General features: G+C 43.4%; 1 pseudogene; it reads right to left on the bottom strand.

Annotated features, from left to right (window-relative positions):
* Positions 1-2,851: 2,851 nt before the first annotated feature.
* Positions 2,852-17,465, bottom strand: LOC139408060 (centrosomal protein 43-like; annotated as a pseudogene).
* Positions 17,466-20,126: the final 2,661 nt, after the last annotated feature.

The raw sequence follows: 20,126 nt of genomic DNA, 5'->3' as shown, positions 1-20,126 counted from the left end.
AATACCGTGAGGTGATCCTGAGGCCCATTGAGAGGCCCATTTTCTTTTTTATAAGGTATCTGTATTCCCAGTCAGGTGAAATCCATAGGTTAGGACCTAATGATTATATTTCAATTGACCGATATCCTCATATGAACTGTAACTCAGTAAAATCTTTTAAATTGTTGATTGGTTGTGTTTATATTGTTGTTCAGTATAGATACAAGCCATGGCACCAGTGCAAACTATGAATGCACAGTGACCACTCCACAAATTTTTTGTTAAACTATAGTTTTGGCAAGTCGGTTAGGACATCTACTTTGTGCATGACGCAAGTAATTTTTCCAACAATTGTTTACAGATTATTTCACTTATAACTCACTGTATCACAATTCTAGTGGGTCAGAAGTTTACATACACTAAGTTGACTGTGCCTTTAAACAGCTTGGAAAATTCCAGAAAATGATGTCTTGGCTTTAGGAGCTTCTGATAGGCTAATTGACATAATTTAAGTCAATTGGAGATGTACCTGTGGATGTATTTCAAGGCCTACCTTCAAACTCAGTGCCTCTTTGCTTGACATCATGGGAAAATCTAAAGAAATCAGCCAAGACCTCAGAAAAAAATTGTAGACCTCCACAAGTCTGGTTCATCTTTGGGAGCAATTTCCAAACGTCTGAAGGTACCACGTTCATCTGTACAAACAATAGTACGAAAGTATAAACACCATGGGACCACGCAGCCGTCCTACCGCTCAGGAAGGAGATGCGTTCTGTCTTCTAGAGATGAACGTACTTTGGTGCGAAAAGGACCAAGGACCTTGTGAAGATGCTGGAGGAAACAGGTACAAAAGTATCTGTATCCACAGTAAAACTAGTCCTATATCGACATAACCTGAAAGGCCGCTCAGCAAGGAAGAAACCACTGCTCCAAAACCGCCATAAAAAAAGCCAGAATACGGACTGCAACTGCACATGGGGACAAAGATGGTACTTTTTGGAGAAATGTCCTCTGGTCTGATGAAACAAAAATAGAACTGTTTGACCATAATGACCATTGTTATGTTTGGAGGAAAAAGGGGGATGCTTGCACGCCGAAGAACACATCCCAACCGTGAAGCACGGGGGTGGCAGCATCATGTTGTGGGGGTGCTTTGCTGCAGGAGGGACTGGTGCGCTTCACAAAATAGATGACATCATGAGGATGGAAAATTATGTGGATATATTGAAGGAACATCTCAAAATGTCAGTTAAAACCAAGTTAAATCTTGGTCGCAAATGGGTCTTCCAAATGGACAAATACCCCAAGCATACTTCCTAAGTTCTGGCAAAATGGCTTAAGGACAACAAAGTCAAGGTATTGGAGTGGCCATCACATAGCCCTGACCTCAATCCTATAGAAAATGTGTGGGCAGAACTGAAAAAGCGTGTGTGAGCAAAGAGGCCTACAAACCTGACTCAGTTACACCAGCTCTGTCAGGAGGAATGGGACAAAATTCACCCAACTTATTGTGGGAAGCTTGTGCAAGGCTACCCGAAACTTTGACCCAAGTTAAACAATTTAAAGGCAATGCTACCAAATACTAATTGAGTGCATGTAAACTTCTGACCCACTGGGAATGTGATGAAAGAAATAAAAGCTGAAATAAATCACTCGCTACTATTAATCTGACATTTCACATTCTTAAAATAAAGTGGTGATTCTAACTGACCTAAGACAGGGAATTTTTACTAGGATTAAATGTCAGGAATTGTGAAAAGCTGAGTTTAAATGTATTTGGCTATGGTGTATGTAAACGTCCGACTTCAACTGTAAATATGTCATATCTGAAATATACAAACGTTAGCTTCATGTTAAACAGTACAGGATGTGCAGTTAAAATGTAAGAAAGTAACAAGTCAGAATTGCTAACAGCATAAAACCCACAAGAGTAAACTCACAACTCACTTTATGGATGCACACATAATCTTCCTGGTAACTTGGTCAGCAGCCAAACTTGCGTCTTCATCTGCCGACAACAACAGCCACTGACCTGGGATGGGTCAGTGTCTAAATATGCATTCGGGCCTTGGAATCAAGGAGACTGTTGATAGACAGCTGAGAAAGGGAGAAATCACCCTAATGGGACTGTGGGGTTAAGTCACGTGCTGCCATTACATTCTTAACTGTTTTAAAAAGTCTCCATTGGCCTCATGGTGAAATCCCTGAGCATTTTCCTTCCTCTCTGGCAACCGAGTTAGGAAGGACGCCTGTATCTTTGTACTGACTGGACGTATTGATACACCATCCAAAATGTAATTATTAACCTCACCATGCTCAAAGGGATATTCAATGTCTGCCTTCATTTTTTTTTTTAAAGGCTCCCTTCTTTGCAAGAAAAACCACCCTGGTCTTTGTGGTTGAAACCGTCTGCCAACGTATGTTAATGCCACAGCATAAATTACAGTAAACTCCCCCATTGTGGTTTCAGATTGACAGAAAACATGTCATTCATGTATCAACATGTCATCCCTGAGATCCTTGACATTCATCTGTATACATGTTATAAAGGAGCACAATAGAAACAGTCATCAAGAACAATCTGGGGAAGTGGTAATTTTATTAGGTCTGTGTAAACAAACTATGTACACACCACAGGAGGCTGGTGGGAGGAGCTATGGGAGGATGGGCTCATTGTAATGGCTGGGATGGAATTAATGGAACGGTATCAAATGATGAAACCACGTTTAACTCCTTTCCAAAGATACCATTGCAACCATTACAATGAGCCCATCCTCACATAGCTCCTCCCACCAGCCTCCTCTGGTACAGACAACATAAATAATAGTTAACATAGTAGAAATGGCCTGTGTGGTGTAAGGCTGATGGACTGTCATGCCACCACCTCCATGTAGTCAGCTCCTTGAGTCTGGCTGAGCTGAGATACACTGAGGTCCTGAGTGATCTCATCAAACTGATGGGGGGTATAGATAGGATGGGGGAGAGGAGAAAATAAAGGGTGAGTGTGTGAGAGACAGGGTAATATACCAAAGACACCCTACTTCCTTATTTACGCAAACATATCACTAGGGCATGATGATAGTGAACAGGCCATATTTAGCTAATCTAATGTCAACTATACACTACAGGTCAAAAGTTCACACCTACTCATTCAAGGGTTTTTCTTTAGTTTTTTAAACTATTTTCTACATTGTAGAATAAGAGTGAAGACATCAAAACAAACAAATAATAACATATAGAATCATATAGTAACCAAAAACAGGTTAAACAAATGACCATATAGTAGTCACCCTTTGCCTTGATGACAGGTTTGCACACTCTTGGAATTCTCTCAACCAGCTTCATGAGGAATGCTTTTCCAACCATCTTGAAGGAGTTTCCACATATGCTGGGCACTTGTTGGCTGCTTTTCCTTCATTCTGCGGTCCAACTCATCCCAAATCATCTCAATTGGGTTGAGGTCAGGTGATTGTGGAAGTCAGGTCATCTGATGCAGCACTCCATCACTCTCCTTCTTGGTAAAAATAGCCCTTACACAGCCTGGAGGTGTGTTGGGTCATTGTCCTGTTGAAAAACAAATGATAGTCCCACTAAGCCCAAACCCGATGGGATGGTGTATTGCTGCACAATGCTGTGGTAGCCATGCTGGTTAACTGTGCCTTGAATTCTAAATAAATCACATACAGTGTCACCAGGAAAGTACCCCCACACCATCACACCTTCTCCTCCATGCTTCAAGGTGGGAACCACACATGCAGAGATCATCCGTTCACCTACTCTGCATCTCACAAAGACACGGCGGTTGGAACCAAAAATCTCAAATTTGGACTCATCAGACCAAAAGGACAGATTTCCACCGGTCTAATGTCTATTGCTCGTGTTTCTTGGCCCAAGCAAGTCTCTTCTTATTGGTGTTCTTTAGTAGTCGTTTCTTTGCAACAATTTGACGATGAAGGCTTGATCCGCGCAGTCTCCTATGAAGAGTTGATGTTGAGATGAGTATTACTTGAAGAATTTATTTGGGCTGCAATTTCTGAGGCTGGTAACTCCAACTTATCCTCTGCTGCAGAGGTAACTTCCTGTGGAGGTCCTCATGAGAGCCAAAATATGGAAAGTGAAGGGGTCTGAAAACATTCAGAGTGCACTGTATGTGGACACCCATTCAAATGAGAGGATTCTGCTATTTCAGGCACACCTGTTGCTGACAGGTATGAAATTGAGCACACAGCCATGCCATCTCCATAGACAACATTGGCAGTAGAATGGCTTTACTGAAGCTCAGTGACTTTCAACGTGGCACCATTATAGGATGCCACCTTTCCAACAAGTCAATTTGTCAAATTAATTTCTGCCCTGCTAGAGCTGCCCCGGTCAACTGTTAGTGCTTTATTGTGAAGGGGTAGGCCACACAAGCTCAAGAAACAGGACCGGCGAGTGCTGAAGCGAGTAAAAATGGTCTGTCCTCGTTGCAACACTCAATACAGAGTTCAAAACGGCCTGGAAGCAACATCAGCACAAGAACTGTTCATCGGGAGCTTAATGAAATGGGTTTCCATGGCCGAGCAGCCGCACACAAGCCTAAGATCCCCCTGTGCAATGCCAAGCGTCAGCTGGAGTGGTGTAAAGCTCATCGCCATTGGACTCTGGAGCTGTGGAAACGCGTTCTCTGGAGTAATGAATCCCGCTTCACCATCTGGCAGTCCGACAGACTAATCTAGGTTTGACAGATGCCAGGAGAACGCTACCTGCCCGAATGCATAGTGCCAACTGTAAAGTTTGATGGAGGAGTAATAATGGTCTGGGGCTGTTTTTCATGGTTCAGGTTAGGGCCCGTGGTTCCAGTGAAGGGAAATCTTAATGCTACAGCATACAATGACATTCTAGACGATTCTGTGCTTCCAACTTTGGGGAAGATCCTTTCCTGCCCCTGTACACAAAGCGAGGTCCACACAGAAATAGTTTGTCGAGATCAGTGTCAAAGAACTTGACTGGCCTGCACAGAGCCCTGACCTCAACCCCATCAAACACCTTTGGGATGAATTGGAATACCGACTGCGAGCCAGGCCTATTTGCCCAACATCAGTGCCCAACCTCACTAACGCTCGTGACTGAATGGAAGCAAGTCCCCGCAGCAATGTTCCAACATCTAGTGGGAAACCTCCCCAGAAGAGGAGGCTGCTATAGCAGCAAAGGGGGAACCAACTCCGTATTAATGCCCATGATTTTGGAATGAGGTATTAGACGAGCAGGTGTCCACATACTTTTGGTCATGTAGTGTACTCAAAGAGAATAAACTGTTGATTCCATTTAGATTCATATACCCACACTATACCGGGATTTTTAATTCACTGATTGCTTACTCTCTGACATTTGCAAGTGAATGTCTTCAAGCAGCTTTCCTTTTCTCTACATAGAACTAAACCTGAACAAAACAGCAGTAAATCACTTCCTGTTTCTGAGTCTAGACTACCAGAGGAACCCACTGCTGCTCACTATCTGAACACAGATACGTAGGGCTGAATGCCTGTTATCCTTACTATCATACATACCTTATTGCTGTTGTCAGGTCCCTCGACAGAAACCTCCTCGATCTCTCCTCCAATGCTCACCTCACTTTTAGAGATATCTGATGGATGGCTGGTGGAGGTGAACCAGACACACAGGAAACCCTTTAGATTGATATCTGTACAATGAGAGAGAAGGCATACGAGTGAATGAGCACTGAATACCATCTAAAAATAGCTAGTAAGATCTAGTGAAGATACAGGACAATGCCCTACATTACCTGTTAAAGTCATCATCATAGTCAACGTCATCATCTGTTAAAACAGAGGTATTTTTTAAGTATAAAAACAATACCAAGACAATATGAAGGGCCGCTTGCATCAGTGGGTGCTCTGGTCAGTGGGTGTGCTTGCCCCGAGATGCCGGCAGGGCGAAGCCCCCACCCTCACTCCTGATTGGAGGACCTCAAACATTTATACTGTGCATGCGTATGTATTTATTCCAACACTCATTAATTCATACAGCCACAGTTCAACCCATCTTTCCCAGTAAATCATAATTCCTCCATTTTCACCTGCAATACATCCCTCCATTCTACCGTGGTGTCTCACTAGGGACTTGAACCTTCCCATCTGCAACATTTCTGACCAAATTGCCCTAAAATAAAAAAAAATCCCAACAGTAGAATGACATTTCCCCCAGCAATCCAGTTTGCAGGTCCAATCACGTCCTGATATCATGGCATAACAAAACATTCCTGGACCGGACTCCAACAACAATCCAGTTTGCAGGTCCAATCACGCCCTGATATCATGGCATAACAACCATTCCTGGACCGGACTCCAACACCAATCCAGTGATGGACAGTACCAAAAGAGATGCTCTATTGATTCTGGTTCAACGTGGCAAAATCTGCATCACTCTGACTGTTCACTTTTTTTTTTAGCAAATTCTATTGGTCATTTTAAGCCATTTAATTGGTGGCAGGTAGACAAACCCGTTTATTATTTTTTCTCTCATGTAATGCCGCTTCCATTTTTGTGGCAGAGCTGCGATAGGTTGGTGCTAATTTTGTATTGAGTTCTCCACACACCCTGATTGATTGCTCGTGTGACAATTTTACCGTTGTTGTTTACAATGTCATTAATAAACATGGTACCTTCCTTATACATTCTCTTCAAGAAAACTGGTTTATCCTCTATCAGTACATCAGAGTTGAGCCATATTATTTGCTGTAATATAGATTAGGTATTACACTAACCCACCAAAACAACATAGAAAATAAAGAAATAGAGATGGAACTGGGTTAACATCATACCCCTGATGGGTTCTGACTTCTAAACTTGAAATATGAATATCCCTGTTCATGTTACTGAGGGAGAAAAGGGATTGCAGAACGTTTACACTCTGTCAGAACATGTTATTGTTAGACATCAGGTATCCTATGGAAAGGAGAAGGGACACAGTCTGGTTTCAGTTGTTGGGTTTGAAATACGCGCTGCAGAATAAGTGAATGGTTATCTGTAGGAGGAATGTATATGGTGGGGGTCAATTAAGGTTGGATATGAGCCAGGGACTTGGAATGTTACTGAGTAAAGGAAAGGCAATCACATGGTTGTGGTCACTGATAAGGTTGGAAAGCTGTGGATTAGTGAGGAATGGGGGCAGAGGTCAGGTACATTAAGGAAGAAAGAACAGTTTATTACCCACAATCTAACTTCCTGCCTAGCAATACAGATGTGATGTTCAGAGAAAAGGAGGAGACTCCGCCTGAAGTGGGGTAGAAATACTTGTGCTGGGAAGGAACATGTATTTGTCTGTTCAGCTGTCTGACCCATTGGGTGAATAAACTTGGTTTGAGCTTTTTCTAATTGTCCGCTAGTTTTTAAACTCTGTTTATTTAGAACCCTGCACGGAAGATCCAGTTTTATCGTCCATCATTTTAAAGTCTTTCAATCCTTTGTCTTTGGAGTGTGAAGTACCTGAAAGAATTCAAGCATTACTTACAAAAAACCCTAACAAACCTAGTCACATCAATCAAGTGTAATAGTGCTTGACAGAAAAAAAATGGCAGAAATAAAAGCATTTACCATTCACATAGTGATGTTGAAGATGCATCCTATATTCCAGTATTCACCGAGTGTATAAAACATAATGAACACCTGCTCTTTCCATGACAGACTGACTAGGTGAATCCAGGTGAAAGCTGTGATCCCTTATTGATGTCACTGGGTTTTTCACGCTCTACAGTTTCCTGTGTGTATCAAGAATGGTCCTCTACCCAAAGGACATCCAGCCAATTTGACAACTGTGGGAAGCATTGGAGTCAACATGGGCCAGCATCCCTGTGGAACACTTTCGACAACTTGTAGAGTCCATGCCTCGAAGAATTAAGGCTGTTCTGAGGGCAAAAGGGGGTGCAACTCAATATTAGGAAGGTGTTCTTAATGCTTTGTACACTCAGTATATCTTCCTTACACACACATGCTTCTCTCACCGTTCCTGCTGCCTGAGAGGTCTTTGTGGTGGGATTCTCCTGCGTGGGACCCCCCCACCTGCAGCACTCCGTTGGCTGGCCAGGTCCAAAATGGAGACCAGGGTGCTGCTGCCCACTCCCCTCCCCAAACCTGCTGCTCTCCTGGGGGATGAACTGAAGAGGCAAGGCCTCAGTCTGGAGGACACACACAGTCAACAATAAAACACATTAACTAAGGTCGAGGAGACATTCACTGAGGTAGACATGTAGTTGATATAAAGGTGTGCGCACGCACACACCGAGAGAGAGAGGATGCCTTGAGCATGCAGCTCATCTGTTCTCCGAACAGCTCAGTTTATTATCAGTCAGAAAAGAGCTGGTCCCCATCACCCTCTGTGTCACTGCCCAGAGCATACAGGCTGAGTGAGTGAGTGAGTGAGTGAATGAGTGAGTGAGTGAGTGAGTGAGTGAGACCACAGACAGGAGTGCAGTGAAGGAAGGACACTCGCACAACAAACACAGAAATACACACACACACACAGAAATACATACAAAAAACAAGAACAAACAGAAAAGTACAAGTCCATAATCTCCATATTGAATGTTAAAGTACAGACTTTTGATTCCAAGGCTGACAGCAAACGTTACAAAACAACATTCATTACAGTTGAGGCAGGAGGCAAATTATGTGATTTCACACCTCATCACTCGGAGGTGCACAACTAACTTAGCTAATGATACACAAACACCATGCACACACACATTGAGGCCAGTGCCGCTCCTCATTGGAGTAAAGGAGCGCCCTGAGAGGCTCTCCTCCCTCAGGGAGTGGACGAAGCTGCTTGGGGACAGAGGGAAGGGACACACAGATAAACAGAAAGACGGGAGGAGACATAGGAAACTACAGTGGAAGAACAAGGACATGGTGCAACAGAGCAGATCCAGACAGCACAGTGCTCCTGTGTATTAAAGCAAAGCATCTGCCACACAACTTAGGCCAAGGTCACACAGGTTCATGTTTCTAAGGGTCTTTAGTCATCTTAACAAACACCTCCTTTGTACTTTCAACAAGAGTACAGAACACTAACCTAACATAGATTTACAGTTGAAGTCGGAAGTTTACATATACTTAGGTTGGAGTCATTAAAACTTGTTTTTCAACCACTCCACAAATTTATTGTTAACAAACTATAGTTTTGGCAAGTCGGTTAGGACATCTACTTTGTGCATGAAACAAGTAATTTTTCCAACAATTGTTTACAGACAGATTATTTCACTTATAATTCACTGTATCACAATTCCACTGGGTCAGAAGTTTACATACACTAAGTTGACTGTGCCTTTAAACAGCGTGGAAAATTCCAGAAAATTATGTCTTGGCTTTAGAAGCTTCTGATAGGCTAATTGACATCATCTGAGTCAATTGGAGGTGTACCTGTGGATGTATTTCAAGGCCTACATTCAAACTCTGTGCTTCTTTGCTTGACATCATGGGAAAATCAAAAGAAATCAGTTAAGACCTCAGAAGAAAATTGTAGACCTCCACAAGTCTGGTTCATGCTTGAGAGCAATTTCCAAACGTCTGAAGGTACCACGTTCATCTGTACAAACAATAGCACGCAAGTACAAACACCATGGGACCACTCAGCCATCATACCTCTCAGGAAGGAGACGAGTTCTGTCTCCTAGAGATGAACGTACTTTGGTGTGAAAAGTGCAAATCAATCCCAGAACAGCAGCAAAGGACCCTGTGAAGATGCTGGAGGAATCAGGTAGAAACGTATCTATATCCACAGTAAAACAAGGCCTATATCGACATAACCTGAAAGGCTGCTCAGCAAGGAAAAAGCCACTGCTCTAAAACCGCCATAAAAAAAGACAGATTACGGTTTGCAACTGCACATAGGGACAAAGATTGTACTTTTTGGAGAAATGTCCTCTGGTCTGATTAAACAAAAATATAACTGTTTGGCCATAATGACCATTGTTATGTTTGGAGGAAAAAGGGGGATGCTTGCACGCCGAAGAACACCATCCCAACCGTGAAGCACGGGGGTGGCAGCATCATGTTGTGGGGGTGCTTTGCTGCAGGAGGGACTGGTGCGCTTCACAAAATAGATGGCATCATGAGGGAGGGAAATTGTGTGGATATATTGAAGCAACTTCTCAAGACATCAGTTAAATCTTGGTCGCAAATGGGTCTTCCAAATGGACAATGACCCCAAGCATACTTCCAAAGTTGTGGCAAAATGGCTTAAGGACAACAAAGTCAAGGTATTGGAGTGGCCATCACAAAGCCCTGACCTCAATCCTATAGAAAATGTGTGGGCAGAACTGAAAAAGTGTGTGCGAGCAAGGAGGCCTACAAACCTGACTCAGTTACACCAGCTCTGACAGGAGGAATGGGCCATAATTCACCCAACTTCTTGTTGGAAGCTTGTGGAAGGCTACACGAAACGTTTGACCCAAGTTAAACAATTTAAAGGCAACGCTACCAAATACTAATAAAGTGTATGTAAGCTTCTGACCCACTGGGAATGTGATGAAAGAAATAAAAGCTGAAATAAAATCACTCTACTATCATTCTGACATTTCACATTCTTAAAATAAAGTGGTGATCCTAACTGACCTAAGACAGGGAATTTTTACTAGGATTACAATGTCAGGAATTGTGAAAATGGAGTTTAAATGTATTTGGCTAAGGTGTACGTACATTTCCAACTTCAACTGTATATTTCAGATGACCTGCTATAGAAAGAACAGAGTTGTGTTCATCAGGCACCAAAACGGAAGAAAACTGACTGAAAGTTGCAAAATTCTTTGTTACGGTGCTACCTAATGATCACAGCCCTGCACTTCCAACTACGAGTCAATGTAATGAGCCCACCTCATTGAGTTTACAGTGAAGACATACTTACTCTTTCTGACTGTTTTTCTTGTTACAGACTGGCCCCTGAATTACTCTTAGTCAGGGGGACACTACTACTTCCATACGCAGCATGACAGAAGAGAGAACATTCAGTGGGCAGAGCCGCACTGCTCTACACAAATTACGGCAGGATGGCTACAATGTCACAAAAATATCCCGCAGCACCACTTTTTCCAAACAGACCTAACCCCTCAGAGTTGATTAACAACTTAGATTCTTAGATATACGGTTCCAAGATTTGTCATGATACATTTTTACGCTAATATTAATGACATGCATGTTTTACATTTATCACTAACGCATTACTTATGTGATTGATCATAGAGCAGCACACCTGTTCAATAGAGTATCACATGGGTCTACATTTTCCATCTCTTTAATGTAAGGGACCTAGAAACAAAGCCTGTGGTCGTCAACTTCCCAGTGGTCAAAGCATCCTCACCAGCCGTAGGTTCTGTGGTTTAGGCAGAGGGTCGTCAAAGAACGAGTCGCCCTCGTCTGCGTTCTCCTCCGCCCTCGAGACCCTTCTTCAGGCTCGCCACAGGGGCGTTGCCGTTGTCCCCAGATGCCTCGCTGTGCCTCGACACCACGTGACCCTGACCTTTACCCTTTAGAGAGACGAAGTTCAGACTGGTGTCACTGTGGCTGGCCTCCTCGCCCTGTGTGGTACCATAAGGAACAAGACAACAAAAATAACATAAAAACAGACGTTTAAAGTTGCTTCTGTTTATTTGAGTGGGTTAGCTCGCATTTATTTGCAAATGGTAAGAAGACTTGAAGCGACAGGAAGAGTTAGTTGTGGCACGGAAATATTTGCGAGGAAATGTTGACAACTAACCCATTAGCTATGTTAGTCTTACCTACTATATCAACCATTAGGATAGTTGAGAACTAACCCATTAGCTATGTTAGTCATACCTACTAAATCAACCATTAGGACAGTTGAGAACTAACCCAGTAGCTATGTTAGTCTTACCTACTACACTGCTCAAACAAATAAAAGGGAATGACAATGACGATAAATTTCACATGCTGTTGTGCAAATGGAATAGACAACAGGTGGAAATTATAGGCAAGTAGCAAGACACCCCCAATAAAGGAGTGGTTCTGCAGGTGGTGACCATAGACCACTCAGTTCCTATGCTTCCTGGCTGATGTTTTGGTCACTTTTGAATGCTCGCGGTGCTTTCACTCTAGTGGTAGCATGAGACGGAGTCTACAACCCACACAAGTGGCTCAGGTAGTGCAGCTCATCCAGGATGGCACATCAATGCGAGCTGTGGCAAGAAGGTTTGCTGTGTCTGTCAGCGTAGTGTCCAGAGCATGGAGGCGCTACCAGGAGACAGGCCAGTACATCAGGAGATGTGGAGGAGGCCGTAGGAGGGCAACAACCCAGCAGCAGGACCGCTACCTCCGCCTTTGTGCAAGGAGGAGCAGGAGGAGCACTGCCAGAGCCCTGAAAAATGACCTCCAGCAGGCCACAAATGTGCATGTGTCTGCTCAAACGGTCAGAAACAGACTCCATGAGGGTGGTATGAGGGCCCGACGTCCACAGGTGGGGGTTGGGCTTACAGCCCAACACCGTGCAGGACATTTAGCATTTGCCAGACAACACCAAGATTGGCAATTTCGCCACTGGCGCCCTGTGCTCTTCACAGATGAAAGCAGGTTCACACTGAGCACATGTAACAGACGTGACAGAGTCTGGAGACGCCGTGGAGAACGTTCTGCTGCCTGCAACATCCTCCAGCATGACCGGTTTAGCGGTGGGTCAGTCATGGTGAGGGGTGGCATTTCTTTGGGGGGCCGCACAGCCCTCCATGTGCTCGCCAGAGGTAGCCTGACTGCCATTAGGTACCGAGATGAGATCCTCAGACCCCTTGTGAGACCATATGCTGGTGCGGTTGGCCCTGGGTTCCTCCTAATGCAAGACAATGCTAGACCTCATGTGGCTGGAGTGTGTCAGCAGTTCCTGCAAGAGGAAGGCATTGGTGCTATGGAATGGCCCGCCCGTTCCCCAGACCTGAATCCAATTGAGCACATCTGGGACATCATGTCTCGCTCCGTTGCACCACAGACTGTCCAGGAATTGGCGGATGCTTTAGTCCAGGTCTGGGAGGAGATCCCTCAGGAGACCATCCGCCACCTCATCAGGAGCATGCCCAGGCGTTGTAGGGAGGTCATACAGGCACGTGGAGGCCACACACATACCTCATTTTGACTTGTTTTAAGGACATTACATCAAAGTTGGATCAGCCTGTAGTGTGGTTTTCCACTTTAATTTTGAGTGTGACTCCAAATCCAGACCTCCATGGGTTGATACATTTAATTTCCATTGATAATTTTTGTGTGATTTTGTTGTCAGCACATTCAACTATGTAAAGAAAAAGGTATTTCATAAGAATATTTCATTCATTCAGATCTAGGATGTGTTATTTTAGTGTTCCCTTTATTTTTTTGAGCAGTGTATATCAACCATTAGGACAGTTGAGAATTAACCTATTAGCTACAGTGGGGAGAACAAGTATTTGATACACTGCCGATTTCGCAGGTTTTCCTACTTACAAAGCATGTGTACCTTTTATCATAGGTACACTTCAACTGTGAGAGACGGAATCTAAAACAAAAATCCAGAAAATCACATTGTATGATTTTTAAGTAATTAATTTGCATTTTATGATGTTCTGTCCCTCATGACACTGTAGCCTATTTCACTTCCTCAATATCCAAAGAATAACTAAGATAACTCAAGAAATCTTTAATACATGTGTACATTTTTGCCAAGAATGTTTTAGTTGCACATTTAACTAAGGTGTTTATCAATTTAAAAAAAATGTGTGACTTGTCTTGTGCAAATAAAGTCTGACTGATGGGCAGGTCTGTCTCACTGTCTATGCTATTGGATAGAGAGCAATCACCACAACTGTTCAACACCATGTTAGTGGGCATTGTCAAATCAAAACCCAACCTTAATTTACCCGTTGTGACTCACGTATGCCCAATGTCCATTTTAGATGAGACTGACTTTATGACCAAAATGATCCTATTTCCACTTTGCAGTCAAATTTGACACTAATACATTTGACTCATATCGATGCCACATAGGTTGTTTTCAAAGGAATTTGCTGCTTTTTAAAGGCAGCCTCCTGGGGAAAACAAACCAACTTGTGAGCATGAGATTCATATCTACATAACCTGATTCAAACTGTCCTTTGTGGTGTTACATGCTAGTTATTCATGTGCACCTTTGTGGCCCACATAGTTCTCAGTAAGCATTAGCATGCTAGATTAGCCACGTGAGCTCATTCTGCTGTTTTGAGCAGAGTATGAAACATGACTGGAAGAAAGTAGGACAAACTTGTTATGTCAGAAACTCACTGATCAACAGGAAAACCATTTTCACTCAATCATCTCAACCTTTCAAGCACGATTCATTCTTATGACCCAGATAATATTAGCATTTGTTAGTTATATCTGCATTTGGTAGTCAATGACAACCATGAGATATACTAAGTTTATTTTCTTTCCGGGCAGCTCAGGTCTATTGACAAACAGCCTAAATGTTGTTGTATAAATGATAACATCTGTGTGTTCATGTTGTAGGCCAGTGCCGGGCAACTGGTGGCCCGTGGATCAAATAAGAACCCAGTCTGGGTCTCAACTTACTGTTTAAAGTTAGAATAGTAAAATACAATTTCTACATTTGGTTGTGCATCAGCAGTTTCTCTTGTTATGTCAGTCACTCAATTACCTAGGCTAGTTAACATTTTTTAGATTGGTAAATGAGTCTAGCCAGCTATCTAGTAATCATGGTCGAATTACTGACCGGGGTCCCCCATTGATTTTGAGCAGCGAAAGCAAAGGGAGAACAGGGTTAAGTAGGGTTAAGCAGAGGGAGAACAGAGCAGGAAAGCAGAGGGAGAACAGAGCAGGAAAGCAGAGGGAGAACAGAGCAGGAAAGCAGAGGAGGAACAGAGCAGGAAAGCAGAGGAGGAACAGAGCAGGAAAGCAGAGGGAGAACAGAGCAGGAAAGCAGAGGGAGAACAGAGCAGGAAAGCAGAGGGAGAACAGAGCAGGAAAGCAGAGGGAGAACAGAGCAGGAAAGCAGAGGGAGAACAGAGCAGGAAAGCAGAGGGAGAACAGAGCAGGAAAGCAGAGGGAGAACAGAGCAGGAAAGCAGAGGGGGAAAACAGCAGGAAAGCAGAGGGAGAACAGAGCAGGAAAGCAGAGGAGGAACAGAGCAGGAAAGCAGAGGGGGAACAGAGCAGGAAAGCAGAGGGGGAACAGAGCAGGAAAGCAGAGGGGGACAGAGCAGGAAAGCAGAGGGGGAACAGAGCAGGAAAGCAGAGGGGGAACAGAGCAGGAAAGCAGAGGGGGAACAGAGCAGGAAAGGAGAGGGAGAACAGAGCAGGAAAGGAGAGGGAGAACAGAGCAGGAAAGCAGAGGGAGAACAGAGCAGGAAAGCAGAGGGAGAACAGAGCAGGAAAGCAGCGGGAGAACAGAGCAGGAAAGCAGAGGGAGAACAGAGCAGGAAAGCAGAGGGAGAACAGAGCAGGAAAGCAGAGGGAGAACAGAGCAGGAAAGCAGAGGGAGAACAGAGCAGGAAAGCAGAGGGAGAACAGAGCAGGAAAGCAGAGGGAGAACAGAGCAGGAAAGCAGAGGGAGAACAGAGCAGGAAAGCAGAGGGAGAACAGAGCAGGAAAGCAGAGGGAGAACAGAGCAGGAAAGCAGAGGGAGAACAGAGCAGGAAAGCAGAGGGAGAACAGAGCAGGAAAGCAGAGGGAGAACAGAGCAGGAAAGCAGAGGGAGAACAGAGCAGGAAAGCAGAGGGAGAACAGAGCAGGAAAGCAGAGGGAGAACAGAGCAGGAAAGCAGAGGGAGAACAGAGCAGGAAAGCAGAGGGAGAACAGAGCAGGAAAGCAGAGGGGGAACAGAGCAGGAAAGCAGAGGGAGAACAGAGCAGGAAAGCAGAGGGGGAACAGAGCAGGAAAGCAGAGGGAGAACAGAGCAGGAAAGCAGAGGGAGAACAGAGCAGGAAAGCAGAGGGAGAACAGAGCAGGAAAGCAGAGGGAGAACAGAGAAGGAAAGCAGAGGAGAAACAGAGCAGGAAAGCAGAGGGGGAACAGAGCAGGAAAGCAGAGGGGGAACAGAGCAGGAAAGCAGAGGGGGAACAGAGCAGGAAAGCGGTCCATTATATCCACAAGCTGGACACTCCATTCGGATGGGGGGGAAAAAACACAACAGGAGGTGAAGGATAGCCATTTAAGAGCACAATCAAATCAGCAAGGCTTCGGGTTTGGACAACCGCTAATGTCAGAGTCTCTTTGGAGAGCAAAGGAATACGCTAATGTATGTGAATGAATAAATGTAAGTAAAATGTTAAGCCCTGTGTACTGGTGTGTCTTTACCGCTGAGAAGATGGAGGCCTTCTCCCTGTGTCTGCCTCTCTTGACAAGCTCAAGCAGCAGAGGAGTGGTCCTATTCATATCGGTCTCAGTGATACCCAGATCATGAGACACCTGCTCACAGCTGTCCAGGCCATTTAGCTGAAAATAAAACACACACACAGTGAATGCAGCACTGACATTTGAAAGTATTTTATTTGACCAAATATCAGGCCAGCCCCATCCACTGGGAGTAACACACTCACTGAGTTGATCTCTGGAAGACAGCAAGCGTGAAGTCTATGTGGAACACCTGCAGGAAGTCTATGATAAGGCTGGCCACCAGGCATCATACAAATGGAAGGATATGATCAACCTCATCGTGAAAAAAATGAGTAATTGTAAAGTACGTTGATTATGGGATGAGCAGATTATGACAATCATGGTGGATAATAAAACCCTGGTTTACCATCCTGTGTGTTAAGACATGTCTTCAAGTTTTCATTGACAAGTGGAGTTTTATTCTGTGGGGGGGGGGGGGGGGGGGGGGGGGGGGGGGGGTGAATGAGAGTCAAAGGTTATGCAAATGTGGATAGATCATTTGCTTTAGACACATCCATACAATTAAGTCATTATTAAAGAGAAGCAATAAGTAGCCCTAAACTTTCAGGATTTTTTGGAATACCCTCCCAAAGTCAGCTAGTTATCTATCTTACCTCCACTCTAGCTTGTTCATCCATGGCAGAGGAAGACCGCAGCGCGCATTTCTGCCATGCAAAATACCAGAACACCAAAAAGAGGGTGTTGGCCAAAGCAAGTGGGCCGCATAAACGAGTTAGCTATACACTAGATAGGTAACTAAGTATCTAAATATGTATACTTATAAATGAGTTAGCTAGTTGACTAGCAGTTGGTTATCCAGTTAGAAGCTAGCTAGCGCACTAGATCTCATGACAGTAAACCGGGGACTTCACCGCGGGCCAGATAGCCAGCTAACGTTACCACTGTGCTATCGATGTAGCTATTGCGAAATGTTAACGTTAGCTGTGTTACAGCAACATTCTCAGTCTTTGAACTGTCCTTTCAACATAGTTATATAGCAACGTACCTTTAGTTTATTCAACACCCCATTGTTTTCTAGGGTTTGGATCAAAAGATCCCGCAACTCAGTGTCGTTCTCCGTTGCAGACATGTTTCTTTCAGCTGACAACCAAAACAAACAGAGGACAGGGCAGCCCTCTGGTAATTCAGCAACACCGATTCCAGGAAAAAGTCACCTGCAATTCCAGCGCCTGCTCCTTGCACGAGCGAAACTGTGGATACATGCATGTCTTTAGTGCCACAATGACTGACTGAGTCATAGAGAGATACGACTGAATTGAAAATGTCTATCAGATATTTTGATTGAAGTTGCTGTTGATTTGCTGACCTGTCTCATGTGTCAAGGTGCAATACCTACTAGGCTACACTGTCCTAAGGTTTGGGAATGGTTGGTCGTGACATTTGTTCCGTAGTGTTCTCTCTCACAGTTGTGTGCCTTTACAATAACATTGTTTTATTAAAATGTAACCTTTATTTAACTAACCAAGCCATTAAGAACAAACTCTAATTTACAATGACTGCCTACCCCGGCTAAACGCTGTGTGCACACCCGCGCAAACGACGCTGGGCCAATTGTGCGCCACCCTATGGGACTCCCAATCACGTCCGGATGTGATACAGCTTCGAATCGAACCAGGGACTGTAGTGACGCCTCTTGCACTGAGATGCAGTGTCTATTTCGACCACTGCTCCACCCGGGAGCCCACACCGTTTAGATCTTTGCGGCGTATCAAAAAAATATGCACGTCAAATAAACCTATTCGACGCTCAAATAAGCTTTTAATTTGACACGTCAAATAACACAATTATATTATAGAATGTTGTGTGTGCTTTAGCTTGGTACCTAGCTAGCACCAATGCAACCAGCCTGAAAACAATGAACAGTCATGTTCAATATTCTTAGCAATGATTTAGGAATCTATGTGAGTAAGTATTCGCTAGGCCACTTGTTGTTGTTCTCCCATTGAAATAACTAGCTAGCCAACTACTTAACCCTGTTGCCCAAAACTACATTTATAAGCAGCCAGCTAGCTTCATCTGGCTACTATGTTTTGACCGGACCCGGTTATGTGTTGTGAAGCTTGCCACAATAGTGGAATTTGCTGTTCGCATTCAAAATAAAAATCCATCTTTGAAAGTAACGCAGAAATGTACAATTGGTGGAATCATGCAATTTTCAGACGAGGTAATGTTAAACATGAATGGAGTGTTGGAATGTGGAGAAATGAAGTGGGGTATCAGTCTACGTGTTGACACCCAGAGAACACAACTGTGAAGTGTTTAGCCAATATTTGCTCTTATTGCGTGACTTTGACTGTGGGAAATCACATCCCCAGTCAGCCTATAGTGTGCATTGACATTCATATTGCACTGTGCAGCTTTACCTAATGATTGGGGATCAATTAAATGCACATAGTAGGTTGACTGGTACAATAAATGTGGCTCAATTCACAGTGGTTTCAGAGTCCTGCAATAAGAGCTACGGCTAATGTTCTCTGGGGGTCACGAAGTCAGTAGACTGATACCACATGTCATTGATCCACAATCCATAGATGATGCTGTACAGTGAAATAAGTATGCCCCTAATGCTATTCTAAAGTCTAATACATCCAATGTGGTTTCAACAGATTTTTGTCAAATTAACAACTGATTGTCTTTTGTTGAATTTATATAAGAACATTCCAACCTCGTTTAGCATCATCTATTCCATTATGGCATGATTCCACAATTTATATTATTTGCTTGACTTTCATTGAGAAAGTTTATTTTAAAGGCAAACCGTAAATTCCACTATTGTGGCTAATCCTTTTTGTGGTTAGCTTCACTTGCAGCTGCTCTGATCAAGTCAGGTAAGTGACTCTGCACCAATGCTCTCTGACGAGACTATTTCTCTTCTCATACTCTTCATCAACAATGTTTGAGGCAATCATTTTCGGAAACAGTACAAGTTAGTGTTGCAACACACGTTTTATTCAGAGTAAGAGATGTTAACACCAGCATGATAAAAATCGTACAAACGTCACAATTTCAAATGAAATATCATAGCAACTTGTGATTTTAAACATATACAACAAAAATGATAGATCAACAAAAATCATGCCATGTGGTACCAAAATTAAGTTGGAAAGTTTGCAAGAGGGGGCAGGGGAAAGGACAGAAGGAAATACATTTAGTATAAAATCATTTTCATCAAAGCATTACTCAAAATAAATTATAATTGTAGCAGTTTAATAAATTCATGAATTCCCAAATATTCATACGAAAATTATTCTGCATTCTAGCATGTGACATGTTAGTGTTCTGTATGTAAATAATTACAGATAAACTTTAACATTTGATATTACAATATGAACTGACTGTTGGTGAGCAGCAGATTTGTGCTTAAAATTCCCATTTCCTTTGTATCAGTAAGAATAATTGACTAAAGAAAAATAGTAGAAGCTGTCGATCTGTCTAAAGCTTTGCTATATTGGCAATAAGCTGCTGACACAAAGCTTTAGACACGGACATGAGGAGTCATATGGAATGTGGACCTCTAGTAGAAGTCCACATTCCACCTGTGAGATCAGGTCAATGACTATAGCACCCTCAGGTTGACTATCAAAAAGGGATGTCTGAAGTGAACTTGACTCACGGAGCTCTGTCTTGTTGACTCCACACACAAACTTACTTCCACATATGTCTTACGTGAATCATTCTCTCTATTTACCCATATTCATACTCGCATGAAGTGCATGCACGATAAACTGTA

The sequence above is a fragment of the Oncorhynchus clarkii genome, chromosome 4 (assembly GCF_045791955.1).
Source record: "Oncorhynchus clarkii lewisi isolate Uvic-CL-2024 chromosome 4, UVic_Ocla_1.0, whole genome shotgun sequence".
Lineage (NCBI taxonomy): Eukaryota > Metazoa > Chordata > Actinopteri > Salmoniformes > Salmonidae > Oncorhynchus > Oncorhynchus clarkii.
Note: the sequence above shows the minus strand (reverse complement) of the source record. Positions and strands in the feature narration are given on the sequence as shown.